Below are 21,537 nucleotides of genomic sequence, written 5' to 3'. Positions count from 1 at the left end.
GTCAACATCCGGGAAGACATTCATGGAGAAATAGTCCTGAAGGTCCCTGCGTATATATCTGTTAATACCGCCGGATCCTGTAAAAGCGATTCATTCAAACGCCATTGCCAGGAATGAGGATGGACCGTAGAGAATGAGAGATTAAGTGTAATAAGAGCGTGATCAGAAAAAGTAATATCATCTATGGTAGCCGACGAGAGGCATGATAGGTGTGTATGGCGGAGAAAGAAATAGTCTATTCTGGGGTATGAATTATGTGGGGTCGAGAAGCATGTGTAATCTTGTACACCACATGTCGACTAATTGATGTTCATGTAATAACCAACGTATACGACGATGGGCAGACCTAGATAAGGACGAGTGTCCTCGTGAGAAATTAAAGGTGGGATCTAGGGGCACGTTCACGTCACCTCCCAATACTAGAGTACCTTCCAGAAAGTCATCCAACTCCGTCAGGACCCTCTCTAAAAAGGCAACCTAACCAGAGTTAGGGAGATAAAATGAGGTCAGTGTGTTGGCCAGCCTACCTTTCACAAAGAGATACCTTCCTGCTCCATCAGTGCAAGTCTCCACATGCTCCCAGGGGAAAGAGCGATAAATCAGGATGGAGACACCCTTCGTCTTAGAGTCTGGGGACATTCTATGATAACCATCCGGATAATGGGAATCTGTGAGTTTTGGCATACAGTCAGCCCGAAAGTGGGTCTCCTGAAGGAAGGCCAACTGTGCTTTTTTTCTTCCAGAGGAGACGGAGAATGGAGGATCTCTTCTCAGCTATGTTCAGGCCCTGTGCATTCAGGGAAACAATAGTGATGTTAGACATGTTGGAAGAGGAAGACAGGGAGGGGAAAAGAAAGAAACAAGGAAAGAGAAAGTCCCCTTAGAAGAGGTAGAGTGACCAGAAAAACGTAACAATACACTAAAAGCAGAGTACAAAACTCCTCAACAACTCGTCGTGTGCTATGTCTCAACGAGAAGAAAATCACCCTCAGACCGATAAACAGCAACACGGGACCCTAGTGGGGAACGAAGAATGACTTCGATTTTGAAAAAACAAAGTAGTATATAAGAACTGCGGAATATACAAGTATGCTCAAGTTATACTCGATTATGCTCCGGACCCAACCGGCTAAATGAGGTGTGGACGACCCGTCCTACCTGCAAGGAACCACCCACCAGCATCAATCCTAAGGGAGGCTCCCAACTCTCCGGGACAGCACCTGTGTAGCCTAAAGCCTGAATGGCACAGTTACTAGCAGGAGCGCAACAGTCAGGGGGAGTAAAAGGTGAGTGTCATCACTAAGGACTATGTGTGGAGTCTGAACCACAGGATATACGGGACATATACCCACAAAGGCTAATCTATCCATCCTGTTTCACCCCACGGTATGCACCCTTCGAGGCTAGGGAGACACACAAGCAAGGAACGGGCATGAGAGTAGACTTCTGGAGGGACAACCCTGGAGGGAGAGACATATTGAGATTCAACAATTAGAGGAGCCCCCGCACAATTGTACTAAGCGGAATCCCCTGTTCTTAAACCAACCTGCAAAGTGACGGGGATATCCCTGTAACTACGCTGCAAAGGGGGAGACAAACACAGGTAATACAGACCGAAGACCCACAATGCAAGGACCAGTCCATACAGGTAATCTGTAGAAGATCAGTCTCTGCGCGGGGAGCACCTCACTTGTGTCCGCACCTTGGCTGGACCGTCTCTGGGACGAGGCAGGATCGGGCATGCTGGATTCGGAAAGGGACCACCCCTGGGAAAGAGCAATGCTGGGGGCGCAGTCCAATCAGGCAGGACTGGGGGATCTCCAGGAACCGAAATGCCTCCTCCAAGTCATTCGGGGATCTAACCGCAAACGAATGTCCCAGTTTTCTGAGGATGACGTGGAAGGGATGGCCCCACCTGTACGTGGCATCCGCTGTTTTAGTACCAGTAAAGGGCATAAAGCTCTACGCATGTAGAGGGTCAATCTGGAAACATTAGGTAAAATGGTGACCTCCGATCCATTACATGGTATTGTACCTTTCTCCCATGCTCTCCGTGCTATGCTCCTTCTGTTTGTAGAAATGAACTCTGCAGATTGCATCATGCGGGAGGTTGGTATCTCTGGCCCTTGGGCCCGCCAGTCTAAGCACTCTATCCAGCTTGATAGCCATATCCCGTGGCCTATCCAGGAGCTTGTTGAATATATTAGTCACTGCGTCATGCAAAAATTCTGGGAGGCACAGATTCAGATATGCCCCTTAATTTCAGATTGTTCCATCTCCCCCCTATTTTCAACATCATCCAGGTGCGAGTAGAAGTCCCGCATTTGGGTAGATTGTGTTTCCAGGGTCTAAGAAAGGACCGAGATGTCCAGAGAGTGAACAGAGTTCTGGCGTTCCTGAGTCGCAACACGTGCGGTAAGTGAGTAAACCTCCTGGGTAACTGCATGAATGGCTTTGTCATGTTTTTCCTCCAGGCGTGAAAGATGCAAGTCCAAGTCCGACTTCGTGGGCAAGGCACGTACCATTTCCCAGAGCTCCGTCAAGGTCCGTTCCATAGAAGGTGGAGGACCCCGAGAGAAGACCAACTGTTAGTGTCTCTCAACAGCAGGAGGAGAGGGTGGCCCTCTAAATATAGCAGGGGTCCCCTGACTAAGTTGCGATATGTCCTCCGGGAGAGACTGCTGTGAGGTGGCAGGGGAAAATGGCGCCGCCATTACCGCCCGGCGTTGCAATGCCGTGCGGTCAGTGTCCTGCTGTGTCTCACACTGGGGCAGGAAAGGAGGATAGTCATCCATTGGGGCCGGCTGAGCTGTCCCGGGCTCATTGTCAAAGCCCAGACATACCTCTGGTGTCGCCATATCAGGAGGTCGCGCTGGGGAGAGAATGCGGGCACAGGCCGTCCGGGTGGAGCAGGGACTCGGCGGGAGCACACGGCGGGACGGAGGAGCGCTGTGGAGATGACAAGTCCTGTCAGAAGCGAAGGAATCTGCCGATAGCAGAGGTGCAGGGAGTCGCCGAGAGGCTCCTACGATTCCTCCCCTTCGTCATAACTCACAGGAGCCAGGTATGTGAGCCCTATGGGCGATTTTCTGTGAAGCCGGGTTCGGAGCCTTGACAGTGTGCGTCCTCACACCGCCATGCCACAGCACCGAAGCTCTTTAAATTTAGCAACATTTAATAAAAAGCGGAGAACTCTTTTAATCTTATCGCCTGCCACCAGGTGGCAGAATTCTCTATATGATTTTTGCTTTTGTAGACAGAACTACATTCTGTTGCATGAAAGGCTGTGAATGTATCTTCAATATGTAAATGCTCTATAATATTTCTCCATCTTAATTCGTGTAATAATGGATTCAAGGAATATATTACAGCAGGCTTAATTGAAAACAAATCTACAATATGCAGAATTCGTTCTAACAAATACACTAGACATCTAGAAAGAAGAAAAATAATTGTTCTTATTTTACATGACCATAATACAACTACATTTTAGGGGTAATACTACGGCTGCAACATCCTCGGAGTTGAATTTAGATCCCCATAAACCATAGATTTAAAAAAAAAAATAATCTGATTAATAAAGCAGGTTGAGAGAGGCAACAGCATATTGTGACTGGTATTAAGCTCTTTTCCCTATTTTCTATTGTCGGCACAGTGCAAATCCAGTTTTGAGTTGAACAGATTACTGGTCCCAAACAACCAGTCTTATAATACTCAGGTATTCAGTTCAGGGCCAAATTGGCACTGAGCTGAGAAAGAGGCTTAAAAGGGTATTCCGATAGCGAAAAGTTTTTATCAGTGTTTACCTTTCCACTGGTGATAACTGGTAGATCATTGTGTCCCGTTAACCTCATTTGTTTGGAGTGGCGGTTAAGCATGCACATTTTCACTCCATTCATTTTCTATGGGACTGACAAAGATAGCCGAGCACTGTTTGCGGCTATCTCCCTCAGTCCCAAAGAAAAAGAATGGATCGGTCGTGCACATGCTTGACCGCTGTTCCATTTAAACGGGGGAAACCAATCTGTCATCACCTAACCAGTAGGCTGGTAAAAACTGGTAAAAACCCTTCACACTCCATTAACAATTCTGAAACCAAACTCTTAGGCCTCATGCACACGACCGTATTTTTTCCCACCCGTAAATACTGGCGTAAATACGGGTCCGGTGTCACACGTATTCCACCCGTTTTGCACCAGTATTTACGAACCCGTGCCCGTAAATATGGGTCCGGTGTCACCCGTATTCCACCCGTATTTACGGGCACGTTTTTGGCGGCAAAATAGTACTGCACTAATCGGCAGCCCCTTCTCTCTATCAGTGCAGGATAGAGAGAAGGGACAGCCTTTTCAGTAATAAAAGTTAAAGAATTTCATACTTACCCGGCCGTTGTCTTGGTGACGCGTCCCTCTCTTCACATCCAGCCTGACATCCCTGGATGACGTGGCAGTCCATGTGACCGCTGCAGCCTGTGATTGACCTGTGATTGGCTGCAGCGGTCACATGGCCTGAAACGTCATCCAGGACGTCGGGCCGGATGTCGAGAGGGACGCGTCACCAAGGCAACGGGCAGGAGACCAGACTGGAGGAAGCAGGAAGTTGTCGGTAAGTATGAAAGTCTTTTATTTTTATTTTTTACAGGTTTATACTGATCGGTAGTTACTGTCCAGGGTGCTGAAAGAGTTACTGCCGATCAGTTAACTCTTTCAGCTCCCTGGACAGTGACTATTTACTGACGTCGCTTAGCAACGCTGCCGTAATGACGGGTGCACACATGTAGCCACCCGTCATTACGAGAGCTCCATAGACTTCTATGGACTGTCCGTGCCGTTATTACGGCCTGAAATAGGACATGTTCTATCTTTTTCAACGGCACGGGCACCTTCCCGTGAGAAAACGGGAAGGCACCCGTCGCCAATAGAAGTCTATGAGCCCGTTATTACGGGTCGTAATTACGACCTGTAATAACGGGAGTTTTTACGGTCGTGTGCATGAGGCCTTACTACGAAAAAAATATATTTTTGTACAGCAAATTTATTAGGCTAGTCATGTTGACTCCTTTATCTACAGCAAACTTCATTCAGACAGGCTGTTGTGGTGCAGTTGTTATCTGCTATCACACTAAAAGAAATTCAGCGAACACGATACATGAGGAAAACAGTAGCTAAAACAGTACCTACAGGCCACAACTAGAGCATGCCACAATAAAAATAATAATTCATAATTCATTAATTCCCATTCTATATCTTTGCACATTGCTGTGAAAATGTGTGAACCCGGCTGTAGACCCTGGCCAAAATGATCAACATCCCATCAAAACTCCCTTTGAAGGTTAATACCCACTAATACAAAGAAGTTCCCTCTGTTGTCCTCATCTATGACCATATGCTTTCCAGCACCTGCAGGCTTCTGGTGTTTTTACTCTGTGTTTTGATCCTGAAAATTGTAGATCAGCCTGGGATCATTATTATGAGTGCAGGTTTCAGGGAGTGGCAAACTAGGCAATTGTGCAGGGTCCTAGTTCCAAGGAAGCCCCCACGGACAGGAGCCCCCGTGGCAAACTAAAACAACTTATTATTATTTAGCAGTGTATGCTGATATTATTTGAGAATTTTATTGTATTTTTATGTAAGAACTATATGGCAGTATTATGTGGGCATCTTAGGGGAGTTTTATTTTGGATATTGCATATTATTTGGGCACCATATTGTAATATTATATGGGCTGTACATGGCAGAATTATCTTGGAACTCTATGGTGATATGGCGGTATTGTGTAGGCTGCAATTAAATAATTGGTGCCAGACCAGCAGGATTTCAGGACCATAAGGTGGAAGACTAAAATAATTTCTGTCGGTGGTTGTCTCAAGGTGGGTCGGGTGGCCCCTGTTCTTGAGATAGGTGCAGGTTCCAGAGCTGGGACTCGCATCTATCAGACATTTATGGCATATCCCGTGGATATGCCGTAAATGTCTGAGTTATGAATAACCCTCAGAAGCCTGTATAATTGTGAACACAGCCATGGACATGCTGCTGCTCAGGATCCGTACAGGACATTGCCCCAATCTAGTAAAATCTACTCTTACCTGTGTGAACCATGTATAATCTGCCAAAACCAAACCAGGTTTTAAGTACATTTTCACATAAGTTTTTTTAGCCTTGTCAATATGTGGTCTATGAACTGCGAAAGCCCTGCCATTTCTGCCCCATCAGAAGGTCTGGTAAAGTCTGCGGTAAGACAATGATGTGTGGAATAGATAAAAACATTAGTGAACAAGACATGAAATGATAGAAGCCACCAAAATCCTTATATTAGAGACGTGGCTAGGTGGTTTTTTACCCGGAGCAAAGATTTCATTTTAACCTCTCCCGAAAGACTGTTTGTCGCCAGCCCTCATTGGCACACTTTACACCATCCAGCACTTGTGGCATGTGCCCAGAGCCGGCCCTACGCTGGATCGTGCCCTGCACAGTACCTTCTGTTGGTCCCTATTCCTCCATATGGTGTTATGTCATACAGTGAACAGATAAACATGCTACTCCTAAGTAAAAGCACATTGCAGTATAAAATACTATGTGAACCAAATAAGGCTCTATTCACAGTTCCTTCGAGCCTTCCATCTGAGGTATATGTCGGGAGTGTTCCCTGACGTATACCTCCGACAAAAGACTCTGACCTATGCCACTGTATAGGCATGCAGTGGCATACATTACCCATAGTCTTACATGAAAAATAAAAATGTACACTACGCTGTGTACGTTGTCTTTTACTGGATGCCTCTGTATTTATTTATAGCATAGTCGACTATACTATTCAGCATAGTAAAAAAAAAAAAAAGACGTTGACTCCTTCCTCCTCTACGTTACACACCCCTGCATAAGGCCCACCAGCCACACCCCTAAACACGCCCCTGCTTAATATAATAATAATAATATAGAACCCTCTGTAGGAATCCTCAATCTGCTCAGAGATTAATTTTCTCCAATGAAGAGAATGTAATATAGCATTACTACCCCTTTCCCTCATTGTTTCTGCTGCCACCCCCCACCTGTCCATCATATTCTCTCATTCTTGTACATAGTTAGCAGTAATTATAGCCTTGAAAGGTCATGGACAATACCCGGTGAGCTCCTTGCATGTCTCATGTCTGAAGCAGCCCATCTTCTCACAGTCACAGCCTTTAACCCCAGCAGTTGTTCTGTAGAGAGTTTTCTCCACAGGGTCCCTTGCATGGAGGGGGTGGGGGTGTATTGCATTATGAGTCATTTTGAGTCAGTCAGTGCTTGTCGCGGGTGTGCAGAATGCTGCTGCAGTGTGTAGGCTAAGTCCTGTTCTGCTTGTATAGACACAGTATTTGCAATGCTAATATATTTCCAAGGGTGCATTGTTGCTAGACAAATGCTGGGTACAGAGGTGTCATCACAAAGCAGGGGGCAGAGGTGGTGGGAAGGATGGTGAGGAATGAAACCAATCATTAAAAAAAGACTTTTAATGCTTTTCTAATATCAGACCCCAAAGTAAAACTAAGAATGAATGACAAAGACACCGACTAATGTAAATAATTTCCAGTGTATGGCTATTTTCGGAAGTACGGAAAACCATAGCAACCAATCATCAATTAGACCATGAGAGGAAATGCCTAATTGGTTGCTATGGTCTGTTTATATATCACACTTAGTAAATAACTCTCTAGCAGCTGATATAATATATAGGAATGCTCTTCTCCTCCAAAGATGGATCCAAGGGCCCCTACGCAGCCGTATTAAGGATCTGTGCTGTACGGGTTCGTAATACGATGCTCATAGATTGCTATGGACACAGACGGTACCTTTGTGTGTGTCCATGCTCCAGCTGTTACAAAAGCAGTTCCCAATGTTGAAGACTCAAATTGACCATGTATTACATAGTCGCAGATTTATTTGAATGGGTGCCCTGTAGTACTAAAATTTAAGGGCCACACAGATCTTCAGAAGCCGGACTCATGGCGTCACGTTCATCGCCAGGGAAGCTTAAAGAGGCTCTGTCACCACATTATAAGTGTCCTATCTCCTACATAAGGAGATGGGCGCTATAATGTAGGTGACAGTAGTGCTTTTTATTTTAAGAAACAATCTATTTTCAACACTTTATTAGCGATTTTAGATATACAGCAGAGGACGCGTAATCTCGTTGTAACCTGTCATTTACTGCGTAATCTCGCGAGATTACGCTTCCTCTGCTGTAACTACCACAGACAGAGTAACGAAGTGCAGAGATTGTGAATAGACATCCCGTGGAATGTCTATTCACTGTCTAAACACTTCAGTATCGTTAATGTGTTAGTATAAAACAGCACATAGTGATCTAAAAGGATCCCTATGCGCTGACTAAATGAATGGAGAGGAGTGCATGATGCTGATTGGTCAGCGTCATACACTCCTCTGTACAACGCCCACTTGGTCGAAAGTAAAAACACGCCCACTTGGGCATTAAGACACTCATTAGCATAAATCTAAAATCGCTAATAAAGTGGTGAAAATAGATCGTTTTTTTAATAAAAAGCATTACTGTCATCTACATTATAGCGCCGATCTCCTTATATAGGAGAGAGGGCACTTATAATGTGGTGACAGAGCCTCTTTAAATCGAAGAATTGATTATCCAGATGGGACGACCCTTTTAATGTGATCAGCCATAGATATTAGGAGACAATTAACCAAACAATAGATACTACCTGATCTGATTAACCCATTTTCTCTGCATTTTGATGCACATATTCATTCATAGGTGTGTGGAACTAAATGGTCCTCAAACACATGAGGACAAAGTATGACAACGCCACATGAAGTTGAGTTCTACTGAAATCCGATAAGGGTGGGACCATTGTTGACCCAAAATGGAGAAGCCAACGGGCCCTGAGAACACCTTACAGTAGACTCTACATCATAATTGTTTTAGACTTTTTACTGTGGAAATTGATATATGAGATATTGCATATCTGTGTACATGGATGTGTGTATGCAGATGTGGATAATTCTAGGGTCTTATACGAATTCCTTTACTCAGGTAGGAGCAGACCCTCATAGATGAGTAGGAGCCTGGCAGAGTTAACGTAAAGACATTACAGGGATATATTGAGCAGCTTTCTGCTAGCTTCTGTCAGCGTGTGGGTGGGTGTATTTTTTTTTTCTCTCACACCCGTCGCCCCCCCCCTTTTTCTGCAAGCATGTGGGAGTTGGCACATTGTATAGTGTGAGCTCTTTGCCTTCTTCTAGAGATTAGTGTAGCCTAATGAGTAAAGGATATCAGGTAGAAACAACAATGCAAGGTACGGTGTGGTGGGGGGAACAACAGGGATCAAGCTAAGAGCGCTGTCTACAACGACAATGGAGTGGAACAGTCAAAGGTTTAATGTGACTCACTTTTATATATATCAAAATCATTAGTTATCAGACAGACCAGGCTGATATCATACAAGGATTCTCCTTTCAATACATAGGTGTAACATGTAATCATGGGATTCCACAGAAAAATCTGTTATGGGGCTCCTCCATACATTCATACATATATACACACACGTACTTATATACAATTCTATGTACACACATATACACTTACATACTCAGATCCACACACAGAGAGGCATAACTTGAAGCGCAATACAGAATCTGTAACAGGGTCCACCGAAACCATGTACCTGATATAATACTGGGGTCTTCTAATGTGGCAGAGGGGCCTTTGGACCTCCTCTGGCACCAGGTCACAGGTGCAACTGCTACCACTGCACCCCCTATAGCTATGCCCATGCACACGCATATACATCTATACACACAGGCAGTTACTCACATATAGACACATATCTAGACTAGTATATAAAACCCATTACACGGGTTTGCTAGTAAAAGGAATGATGAGTATTTGTAAAAAAAATATTATAAAAAAATATAAGTGTATTTTAAAACCTAATTACAAAAATGTGAAACCTAAAAAAAATACGGAAGCGTTTGCTGAATAATAGATTATTCACCCGGGGTAAAGGTATAATGTAGTAGATGTTACCTGCAGTTCTATGTAACACCACAGATAACAGTGATAACTCTCTGAGTACAGATAATGTAGATGTTACCTGCAGTCCTATGTAACACCAGAGATAACACACAGTTATAACTCTCTGAGCACAGATAGTGTAGATGTTACCTGCAGTCCTATGTAAGGCTCTATTCACACGACAGGGTCTGAGTGTTGTACTTATATACAATTCCATGTACACACATATACACTTACATACTCCGATCCACACACAGAGGCGTAACGTGAAGCGCACTGCAAAATCTCTAACAGGGTCCCCCCAAACCATGTACCAGATATAATACTGGGGTCTTCTAATGTGGCAGAGGGGCCCGTTTTGGTCCGTTTTTCTTGGCTGTTTTGCATCCGTTCGGTTTCCGTTCCGGGCTGTGTTTACGTTTTTAATGGCCGATTTTGCATACGTTTTTTCTCTGTCCGTTTTAAAAATGGATGAATTTCATTTGTAATGCCTCATGCACACGACCGTTGTGCCACTCGGGCCGTTTTTGACGGCATCCGAGTGGCACCCGATTGTCTTCACAGACCGATTCACTTTAGCGGGTGAATCAGGTCCGTGAAAAATGATCCGAGTCTCCGATCTGAGGAAAGATAGGACATGTTCTATCTTGCCTCGGATAACTGACGGGACTCGGCCAGCGCACACGCTCATGTGCGTGAGGCGTTAATTTTCTGCCACACACTTCCCTCTGTAGATAATGCCACACAGCCCCTGTAGATAATGCCACACACTGCCCTCTGTAAATACTGCCACAGCCCCCCTAGTAGATAATGCCACACACTACCCTCTGTAGATGTGCCACAGCCCCCCTAGTAGATAATGCCACACACTGCCCTCTGTATATACTGCCACAGCCCGCCTAGTAGATAATGCCACACACTGCCCTCTATAGATATTGCCACACAGCACCCTGTAGATAATGCTACACACTGCCCTCTGTAGATAATGCTACACACTGCCCTCTGTAGATAATGCCACACATTGCCCTCTGTAGATAATGCCACACATTGCCCTCTGTAGATAATGCCACACACCGCCCTCTGTAGATACTGCCACAGCCCCCCCGTAGATAATGCCACAAAGCCCCCTTGTAGGTAATGCCACACAGTCCCCCTTGTAGGTAGTGCTACACAGCCCGCCCCTGTAGGTAATGTCACACAGCCCCCCTTGTACATAGCCACCCCCCATAGATGGCATCCCCCTACCTTCCTCTAGGGGACCGCTCCAGGAAAAATCCCTGACTTCAATGTCCATATAGGGACAGTGAAATCAGGGAATTCTCCTGGATTGGAATCACCGTCCACAACGTCGAGGATTCCGCTTCAGGAGTAGGGGACTGCTCCAGGAGAAGTCCCTGACGTCACTGTCCATATCCTGGAGCGAAATCCCCGGCCACAGCTTCGGCCGAAGCTGTGGCCGGGGATTAGGGATTCCGCTCCTACAGGAAGCAACAAAATCCTCTCCTCCTCCTCACATGAACTTCGCACTGTGAGGAGGAGAAGAGAGCAATATTTTGCGAGGACGTATATATAAGATACTTAAATACATGCATGCACTCTTATATACAGACTCACAGGGACTCCGTGATTAGCACTGTGACCTTGCAAAACTAGGTTCCACGGTTCAAGTCCAACCTTGGGCAACATCTGCATGGAGTTTGTATGGTCTTATCATATCTGTATGGGTTTACTCTCGATTCTTTGGTATTCTCCCACACTCCAAAAAATACTGATAAGTTAATAAGTTTCCTGTAAAATTGGTCCCAGTATTATATGTGTCTGAGATAGGGAAATTAGATTGTGAGCCCCATTGAGCACAGGGACTTCTGTGGGTGACTGTCACGTAGGGTTCGTGGACCCACTGGGCCGTACCGACTTGGCGGTATGGCAGCTGGCCAACAGGGCGCAGGTCAGAGTCTATAGTTCATATAGGGTACTTGTGGCAGTTCGAACAGTAGCTGTTAAGGATCTGCCAGGCACAGCTTCTGTATCCACGCCCATAGGTAATCTGTCTGCACCTGCTTCTATGTCTGTGAGACTGACTCCATCTTCCACCACTCAGGATGGCAGGCTTAGGAGTGGGAGAGCCTATCACAGCCTGGCCAGACGGAGCTAGCTCCCGCCCTCTGTCTATTTATTCCTGCCTTTCCTGTTCCTCCTTGCTTGTGATTCTTCTCTGTTGGTTTCCTGGCCCTGCTGCAGCTTCTTGAACTACTTGTCCCTGCTTCGTATTGACCCTGGCTTACTGACTACTCTTCTGCTCTGCGTTTGGTACCTCGTACCCTCCTGGTTTGACTCGGCTTGTTCACTACTCTCCTGCTCTGCGTTTGGCACCTCGTACTCTCCTCGTTTGACTCGGCTCGTTTACTACTCTTGTTGCTCACGGTGTTGCCGTGGGCAACTGCCCCGTTTCCCTTTGTTCTGTGTTTCCTTGTCTGGTTGTCTGTCGTGCACTTACTGAGTGTAGGGCCATCGCCCAGTTGTACCCCGTCGCCTAGGGCGGGTCGTTGCAAGTAGGCAGGGACTGAGTGGCGGGTAGATTAGGGCTCACTTGTCTGTTTCCCTATCCCTGTCATTACAGTAGCAAGGCAGGCTTGGCAGGAACTAGGCAGCAGGTAGACGTCAGGCATGGAGAAGCAGGACAGGCATGGTATACAGCACAGCACGGCTACAGATCAGCGCGGGACTAGATCAGGATACAGGTTACAGGATACAGGAACAGGGAACACTGGGAGATGGAAACACTAGGGGACCATTTGCAAGACAAACTTGGAATACGACAACAACGCTCAGGCGTGGGAGGATGGGTCTGGGACCTTCTTATAGCCCAGGGTGCTCTGGGAGCAATTAGCTCAATCTCCAACATGCGTGCGCTCTGGCTTCTTAAGTATGTGCAGACATCCCTTGAGAGAAGGGCGTCGACTGGATGGAAGTAGTTCGTGGTCAGCGACCACGGACGTTACGATATCCCCCCTCTTACGCCCCCTCCGCTTGGGACCAGAACGAGAGAGAAACCTCTTAATGAGGGTAGGAGCGTTGAGATTCTCCTCTGGCTCCCAGAACCTCTCTTCTGGACCAAACCCCCTCCAATCCACCAAATAAAGAGTCTTTCCTCAAACTCTCTTGGTGTCCAAGATCTCCTTAAAGGAACAGTGTCATCACAAATATTTTATTTATATGTTAAAGATGTTAGTGCCTTAATATAAACGTTTATTTTCATTTGTGTGTTTGTGTTTTACTGTTTCTTTTTTTCACACTTTTTTTTCCCTATGGGGGCTGCCATTTTTTGTTCCATTTCTGTGTGTGTCGATTAACGACACACACAGACATGGAACACGGCAGCCACAGTCCCATAGGGACTGCGAACGGCTCCCGTCCCATTGACTGCCGTGTACGGCGTCTGTGTGGGAACTGCGCATGCGCCGCTCCCACACAGTCCTATTCGAAATTGGCGCCGTCCGGCGCCATTTTCCTGTGGACCGGAAGTCGCGGCCGGACAGTGATATTACTACTTCCGGTCGCGGCTTCCGGACAAGTGCACATGGGACAGCGGCAGCAAAGGGAGCGGACGGGCCGCGGCGGCAGGAGCAGGTAAGCGATTTCAATGTATGTTAGTGTTTGTGTGTGTTTACTACTGCATGTAAACCTACTACACTGTGAGTTACCTCAAAAAATGGCGACACACAGTGTAGCAGGTTAAACCTTTCAAACCCCTCGTTTATCCCGGCACTAGCCAGGATAAAGGAGGGGGGGATGCTGAGCGCTCACTAGAGCGATAGCTTTTAACCCAATGTTGCAATGCTGCAATTTTGGGAACTAGCTCCAAACAGCTCCATCTAGTGACCAAAAATGGGTAGTATTATAAATTTTGAAAAATTTGAAAAAATTTATAATATTTCCTGACTCGCGAAAAAAATAAAAAAAATTTGAACAATGTTTAATCACCCACACACTAAATGTTTAAATTTAAAAAAAAAAACATGTTTTTGGGGCGACACCATGCCTTTAACCTCGAAGGTGTCTGAAGGGCCGCTGGAGGCAACCGCAGGGTTGGAGTCTTGGTAAAGTGGTTCAGAACCACTGGTTTCAGGAGAGAAACATGGAAGGAGTTGGGGATCTTGAGGGTAGGAGGCAGCCGAAGCTTGTAGGCGACAGGGTTGATCTGCTGAAGGATCTCGAAGGGACTGAGGAACCTGGGAGCAAATTTGTACGACGGCACCCTCAGTCGAATATTCCTGGAGGACAGGCAGACCTTCGTGCCAGGAAGAAACTGAGGAGGTTCTCTTCTCCTTGTGTCCGCCTTGCGCTTCATGCGGTCGACCGCCATCAGGATGGAGGATCGAGTCTGCTGCGAGAACTGCAGAAAGTCCCCAAAAGCCGTGTCAGCAGCTGGCACCTCGGACGTAACAGGGACCGGGAGAGGAATTTTTGGGTGCTGGCCATAGACAATAAGGAACGGTGTCTTCTGTGTGGACTCGCTGGTATGATTGTTGTAAGAGAACTCAGCCCATGGAAGCAACTGCACCCAGTCATCATGCTGCTTGGAGATGAAGTGGCGTAGGTAGTTCTCCAAGATCTGATTGATCCTCTCGACCTGACTATTGGACTGAGGATGGTAGGTCGAGAAAAAGTCCAACTTTATATCTAGGAGTCCGCAGAGGGCTCTCCAGAACTTCGCTGTGATCTGAACCTCCCGATCAGACACAATATGCTACGGCAAGCCGTGCAGGCGGAAGATGTGTTGGAAGCAACAGCTTGGCCAGCAGAGGAGTAGAAGGAAGACCGGTCAGAGGAACGAAGTGGGCCATCTTTGAAAATCGATCCACCACCACCCAGACAATACTGCATCCGGCAGAGAGAGGCAAGTCTGTAATAAAGTCCGTAGCTATATGCTGCCAGGGAGCATTAGGGCACTGGCAATGGCTGGAGCAGTCCAGCAGGTCTGGAGTGAGCGACCTTGTTGGCTGCACATACTGAACAGGAAGAAACAAAGTCCATAATGTCCTTGTGCAGCATGGGCAACCAGAAATGACGAGCAATAAGATCCCGAGTCTCACAGGTTATCGCGTGACCTGCCAGTCTAGAGGAATGTCCCCAGCGGAGGATTCTTCCACGGTCAGCCAGGCGCACAAAAGTCCTCCCTGGAGGAATGTCCCCAACTTGCAGGGGATTGACAGAGACAATGCAAGACGGATCAATAATGTTCTGTGGAATCTCCATGGTGTCTTCTGTCTCGCAAGACCTGGACAAGGCATCACTTCTCACATTCATGTCGGCTGGGCGATAATGAAGCTCAAACTGGAACCTGGTAAAGAACAGTGACCACCTGGCCTGACGAGGGTTCAGACATTGGGCCGTCTGAATATAGGTGAGGTTCTTATAGTCTGTAAAAATCAGGATGGGATGAGCTGCGCCCTCTAGTAGATGTCTCCACTCCACATTTGATGGCCAGTAACTCCCGGTCCCCAATCGAGTAGTTGCGTTCTGCGGAAGAGAAGAGCTTAGAAAAATATCCACATACTATTGACTTGCCCTCGGAGCCTCTCTGGAACAGGAGTGCACCAGCACCAACAGAGGATGCGTCCACCTCCAACGAGAACTGTAGAGAGACATCTGGATGATGGACGATAGAGGCTGACGTGAAGGCACTCTTCAGGCTATTGAATGCGGACTGCCTCAGGAGTCCAAGCCTTGGCGTTCATGTCCTTCTTAGTGAGGTTAGAGATAGGAAAGGTTTGGAATAAACGGTCTATAAAAATTGGCGAATCCCAGAAAGCGCTGTATGGCCCTCAAGCCTTAAGGGCGTGGCCATTCCAGGACAGACTTTACCTTGAGACGATATAGCCCAGGAAGGGTAGAGAATTTTTTTTCAAACACGCACTTTTCCAACTTAGCCTACAGACGATTCTCCCTTAACCGCATCAAAGCTTGACGGACATGTCTCTGATGCGTCGTAGGATCTGGAGAAAAAAATCAAGATATCATCAAGGTAGACTACTACACAAACATAGAGTAGGTCACGGAAAATGTCATTAACAAACTCCTGGAAGACTGTGGAAGCATTACACAGACCGAAGGGCATTACTAGATATTCATAGTGTCCATCACGGCTGTTAAATGCAGTCTTCCATTCATTACCTTGGTGAATCCAGACTAGGTTGTAAGCCCCAGGCAGGTCTAGTTTGGAAAAAATCTTGGCGCCACGTATACGATCAAACAGTTCTGAGATCAGTGGCAACGGATATTTATTTTTCACCGTGATCTGGTTGAGACCTCGGTAGTCAATACAAGGACGAAGAGAACCATCCTTCTTTTTGACGAAGAAGAACCCGGCTCCTGCCGGGGAGGAAGACTTCCGTAAGAATTCCCTCTCCAAGTTCTCTTTCACATAGGCGGACATGGACAGAGTCTCTGGCAAGGAGAGAGGATATATACGAAAGAAAGAAATGCACCAGGAATCAGCTCAATAGGGCAGTCATCCGCCCAGTGTGGAGGCAATGTCTCCGCCTCCCTCTTGCTGAAGACGTACGAAAATGCAGCATAATGACCCGGCAATTCTGCCAAAGACAGAGGCAGCGAAGACTGAGCTGAACGAATCTACACCAGTCATCGGCTTTGACACTCAGGGCCCCACTGGAGAACCTCTCCAGAATTCCAGTCCCGGACTGGGGCATGTAGTCGGAGCCAAGGCAGGTCCAGCAACACAGGGTTAACGGCTTTGGATAGGACATAGAACGACAGGAGTTCGGAGTGAAGAGCTCCCACTTGGAGCCGCAGCGGCTTGGTCACAGCTATAACTAGGTCTGGCAGAGGTAGTCTATTCACTGATGCAACCGTCAATGGCCTCTCCAGGGGGGTGGTGGGTAATTGAAGAAGATCCATCAGGTCTCTACGGATGAAATTAGCAGGGGATCCAGAGTCCAGATACGCAGAAACCTGATGCGTTCTCTCGCCGGACACTATTGTCACTGGTATGGACAATTTAGACAGAAGTTCTTTCTTACCCAAGGTTGTCTCTCCTAGCAACCCTAGGCTTTGGGATTTTTGGGGACACAGGCACACAAGATGGCAATATAGACAGAGTCCTGAAGTGCGTCTGCGTTGTCTCTCCTGGGTGGATAGCTTACACTGGTCCATCATCACAGACTTCTTAGGAGGATCGACATCTGAGGACAGCAGGCGTTGCTGCAAAGTAGGAACCAGACTAGGAAGGCCTCCCTCCCGTCTAACCTCTTGGAGGCGTTTTCAGATCCGCATATCAATCCGGGCGGACAGAAGGATGAGGTCATCCAGGGTAGATGGCAGGTCTCGAGCGGCAAGTTCGTCCTTAATTTTTGGAGACAGTCCATGCCAGAATGCATCCACCAGGGCCTCATTGTTCCATAACAGTTCTCCCGCCAGGGTGCGGAAGTGGATGGCGTACTCACTCACGGAGGTGCCTCCTTGATGTAGGTTAATCAAGGAAGCCGCTGCAGATGGGACCCGTCCAGGCTTCTCAAACACCATGCGAAAAGTCCGGAGGAAGCCCTGGAAGTCACTGGTCTGGACTGAGCTCGTGAGCGCACACTGGTGGTCACTGTGGAGCAGGACGGCCGTGTGTGCAGACAGCTCTTGAGAGAAGGGCGTCGACTGGATGGAAGGAGTTCGTGGTCAGCGACCACGGACGTTACAGTGACTACGTTCTATGCATAGGAGGTTTGAAGGAAAAGATTGCAGTTTTCGGGACACGGCGCCAGACCAGTGAGTAATCCAAAAGTGAGGTTTACTCACTGGTCTGGCGCCGTTTCCCGAAAGCTGCAATCTTTTCCTTCAAACCTCCTGTTCTCGTCTCCCTGGGTATAGAGGATTCTACCCGTGGGATAGCAGCGGGTGGCAGCCAAACCTACAAGAAAAGATTGCCTACAGTATTCGCGCAAAGCAGTAGTGTTGTGCCTACACTTGCACAACGCTATTAAGTGAGTAAATCAACTTACCTTCTATTGCTGCAATCCTTTCTGTACAATATCACCTTAGAGGAGCGCCGTTGTCCCCTCCCCCCTTTTTAGTCTTTTACATACGTTTTATGCATAGCACTGTGGAAAATGTTGGTGTTATATAAGCAAATGCTCGTTCATCAGCTAATTGTATAATTTCTGCAGCAGAAAATATTATCGTTATCGGCAGCACATCTCCCTGTGTAAAGAGGGAGACATTCTGCCGACATGATAGAAACGTATGAGGACGAGTGATCGTAGTAACGACCACTCGTCTCCAAACATAGCTCATTGTGAAGGAGCAAACAAGCGCCGATCAACGAGTTGTCTCATTGATCGTCTCTCGTTTACACGCCCAACGTCTGGCAGTGTAAGGGCTCGTCCACGTGTAACGGAATTGGCACGTTTTTTCCGTCCGGAATTTTGGTCAGAAAAAACGCAGCAGAATACAGTAGCAGCATATTGGATGAGATTTAACAAATCTCTTCCACACGCTGCATAAAATTTCCGACCCGAAATTGACCTGCAGTGCGTATTTCTTGGACCGCAGCATGTCAATTCCTGCTACGGAAAGTGTTCAGAATAACTGCATTTTTTAGAGGAGATGTCACATTGGGAAAAACACAGCAATTTCTGCCCCATTTTCTGCCATTTCAGCTTGACCCAGCATGTCCACCCTGAACACGCTGTGTGTGTTCCTACCCTAAGGGCGGATTTACACGAACGTGATATACGTCCGTGCAACGCGCGTGATTTTCACGCGCCTCGCACGGACCTATATTAATCTATGGAGCCGTGCAGACAGTCCGTGATTTTTACGCAGCGGGTGTCCGCTGCGTAAAATTCACGACATGTGCTATATTTCTGCGTTTCTCGCGCATCTCGCACCCATTGAAGTCAATGGGTGCGTGAAAATCATGTGCACCACACGGAAGCACTTCTGTGGGACGCGCGTGATTCGCACAAGAGCAGCAAAAAGTATGATTGAAAACAGAAAAGCACCACGTGCTTTTCTGTTTACAAACATACAAACAGAGTGTCATAATGATGGCGGCTGCGCGAAAATCACGCAGCCACGCATCATATGCAGATGACACACGGAGCTGTTAAGTGCCTTTTGCGCGCGCAAAACGCACACGCTCGTGTAAATCCGCCCTTAGAGTGGACATCCTCTTTAATTTATTATTTGACAGCCCCTTTTTAAATTGAAGCAGGTCCAGTTTCTGAAATCCCCGGGCAATCAGCTGCTATGCCCAGGGAAAGTTGCGGCGGGCCATAGAAATGTAGCATGACAGTTAAGATAAAAGTTTAAGTATATGTTGTTTTGCCTCAAGGTAATATCCCTGATTATAGAACATGTCTACGATAGTTTAGTAACTGATAACCTCAACAAACCTCTCAATATGGTTTTTATAGTGATGGATGAGTTTACTTTTGAAATGTTGTTGCCATTTTCAGTTTGTTTTTTTGAGGTGGATGAGGACAGTCACAGTCATACATTCTCAAAATCATAAATATCTCTATGTACATGAATACACACATACACACATATAAACACATAACTAGAAATTTCTAAGAGATGGGAAAAATATTGTCACTGCTGTATCTCTTGGAGCACTATAAAGGCCCCATTACAACGGCCAATTTTGCCCCTGTCATTTGCTCCTGTCACAAGGAGCTATGGATTGGAACGAGCGGTCGTTACTCTAATCGCTCTTCTCCATACATTATTATCATGTCGGCAGCGCGTCTCCCTGTTTACATAGAAAGATGTGCTGCCGACAACGATAATATTTTACCTTTTTAAAGCGATATGATCAGCAGATGCGTTTGCTCGTTCACCTGCTGACCGCTGCCCTGTTTACACAGGTCAATTATCAGCAAAGAGCTGTCTATGAACGAACGCTTGCCCGATACTTGCCCAGTGTAAAAGGGCCTTTAGTCTCAGCACCAGACACAGACCACAATTCTCCGATGGGTTCAATTAATTCCACAACAGGTGGTGCTCAGTGGTTTATAAGATAAGCAATAACAGAACAATGTAGGTCGAGAAATTCCACAGCACTCACCATTCAGTAAAACTTTTCGTATTTATTGAGGCAAAACAAGTAAAGGCAGTATGGATGTGGAGCACAAGGTTATGTGTTATAAACACATAACCATGCATATACACAGTACATACAGTACCTTGAGAGCCACCGAGTCACGTCGCGCCCATTAACTTCAGATTACAGAAGGCTTCCCCCAGATAATTGTTTTTACTGTGCTGTCATGATAACGGCATCAGCGGGAACTACAGCTCCTAGCATTCCTGACAGGTCATACTGTGAGTTGTAGTTTCCTAGCTAGAGAGCTACAGGTTGGAGACCGCTGCCCTAGTTACATAAAAGATAGTAACCAATGTGCAGGATAACCCTGTGTGTCACCATCCTAAGGGCAGCGTTAGATGGGCAATTTCCAACCAGGATACAGTCATCAGAGAGCTTCGGAGCTGTGCAATCCCAGGGTTGTGACATGAGCATAGTGCTCTCGTGTCATCAGGTCAGAATTAATAGTTTCTGGGCTGGAACAGCTTTAATTCATCCATATGGTATTTCCCTAAAGGTGATGTAACTTGACTTGGGTTTCTAGCCTAATGACATGCTACATGGAAATTAGGGACCAGGACCTTATGTGCATTATGATTGTTGGAAAATTAACAGATTTGATGGAGTCTTTTAACTATTGGGCCATGAAATTAAACATTTACACATATAAAGAGGACATGTCACCTCTCCTTACATGTCTATTTTAGTAAATAATTGTATTCCCCATGAAATAAGAGTCCTGTGGCGGCTTATTTCTAAACTCAGCATTGTGCCATTTCTCTGTTATTCCGCCTAGAAATGTATGAATAAATTGACAACTGGGCGTTACTATCAGAATACCAAAATTATACCGGATATAAAAATAAAGTCAATAAACAGCAAAAATGACAAGTTTTAATGGGCGTTACTATTAGCCATGTCGAAAGGGCGTGTTCAGTGTGTCAGCACTGATTGGACATTGTCAGTCTGTATGGTAACACCCAATTGTCATTTTAGCCATAAATGTCTAGGAGGAATAAAAGAGGAACAGCCCAACATTAAGTTCTAAGAAAAGATGTTCCGATATTGTTACTTAAACATACATATCAGGAGAGATGACAGGTCCCCTTTAGGTCCTTTACATTATGTCATCTGGTACATGGCCTAGGGAAAATGGTCCTGTGTTGACCCACACACCACAAATCATGCCTTACCCAAACATAGAAAGATAACATTTGGAATAAAGGGGTTTTGTGACCCCTATGAATAATGCCTTTTGTGCTGCAAAAGTACCAACATTTTATATACTTACCATTTAAACACGGGCGCCGCACCAATGTTTAATTGGTAAGTATATCAAATTTTGGTATTTTTAGTAACGCATCCTATTTACCTCGACAGTGAGATGACGGGTGCAACTTTAACGTCAGTAT

At 46.3% G+C, this 21,537-nt stretch overlaps 1 protein-coding gene across 4 annotated transcripts in view; it reads left to right on the top strand.

Moving 5' to 3' along the window:
• IQSEC2 (IQ motif and Sec7 domain ArfGEF 2) overlaps window positions 1–21,537 on the top strand; it is a 216,165-nt gene that overhangs the window by 21,060 nt on the left and 173,568 nt on the right. The gene's annotated exons all lie outside the window — the stretch shown is intronic.

Source organism: Rhinoderma darwinii, chromosome 8 (assembly GCF_050947455.1).
Source record: "Rhinoderma darwinii isolate aRhiDar2 chromosome 8, aRhiDar2.hap1, whole genome shotgun sequence".
Taxonomy (NCBI): Eukaryota; Metazoa; Chordata; class Amphibia; order Anura; family Rhinodermatidae; genus Rhinoderma; species Rhinoderma darwinii.
This window is presented reverse-complemented; position numbering and strand designations above follow the sequence as displayed.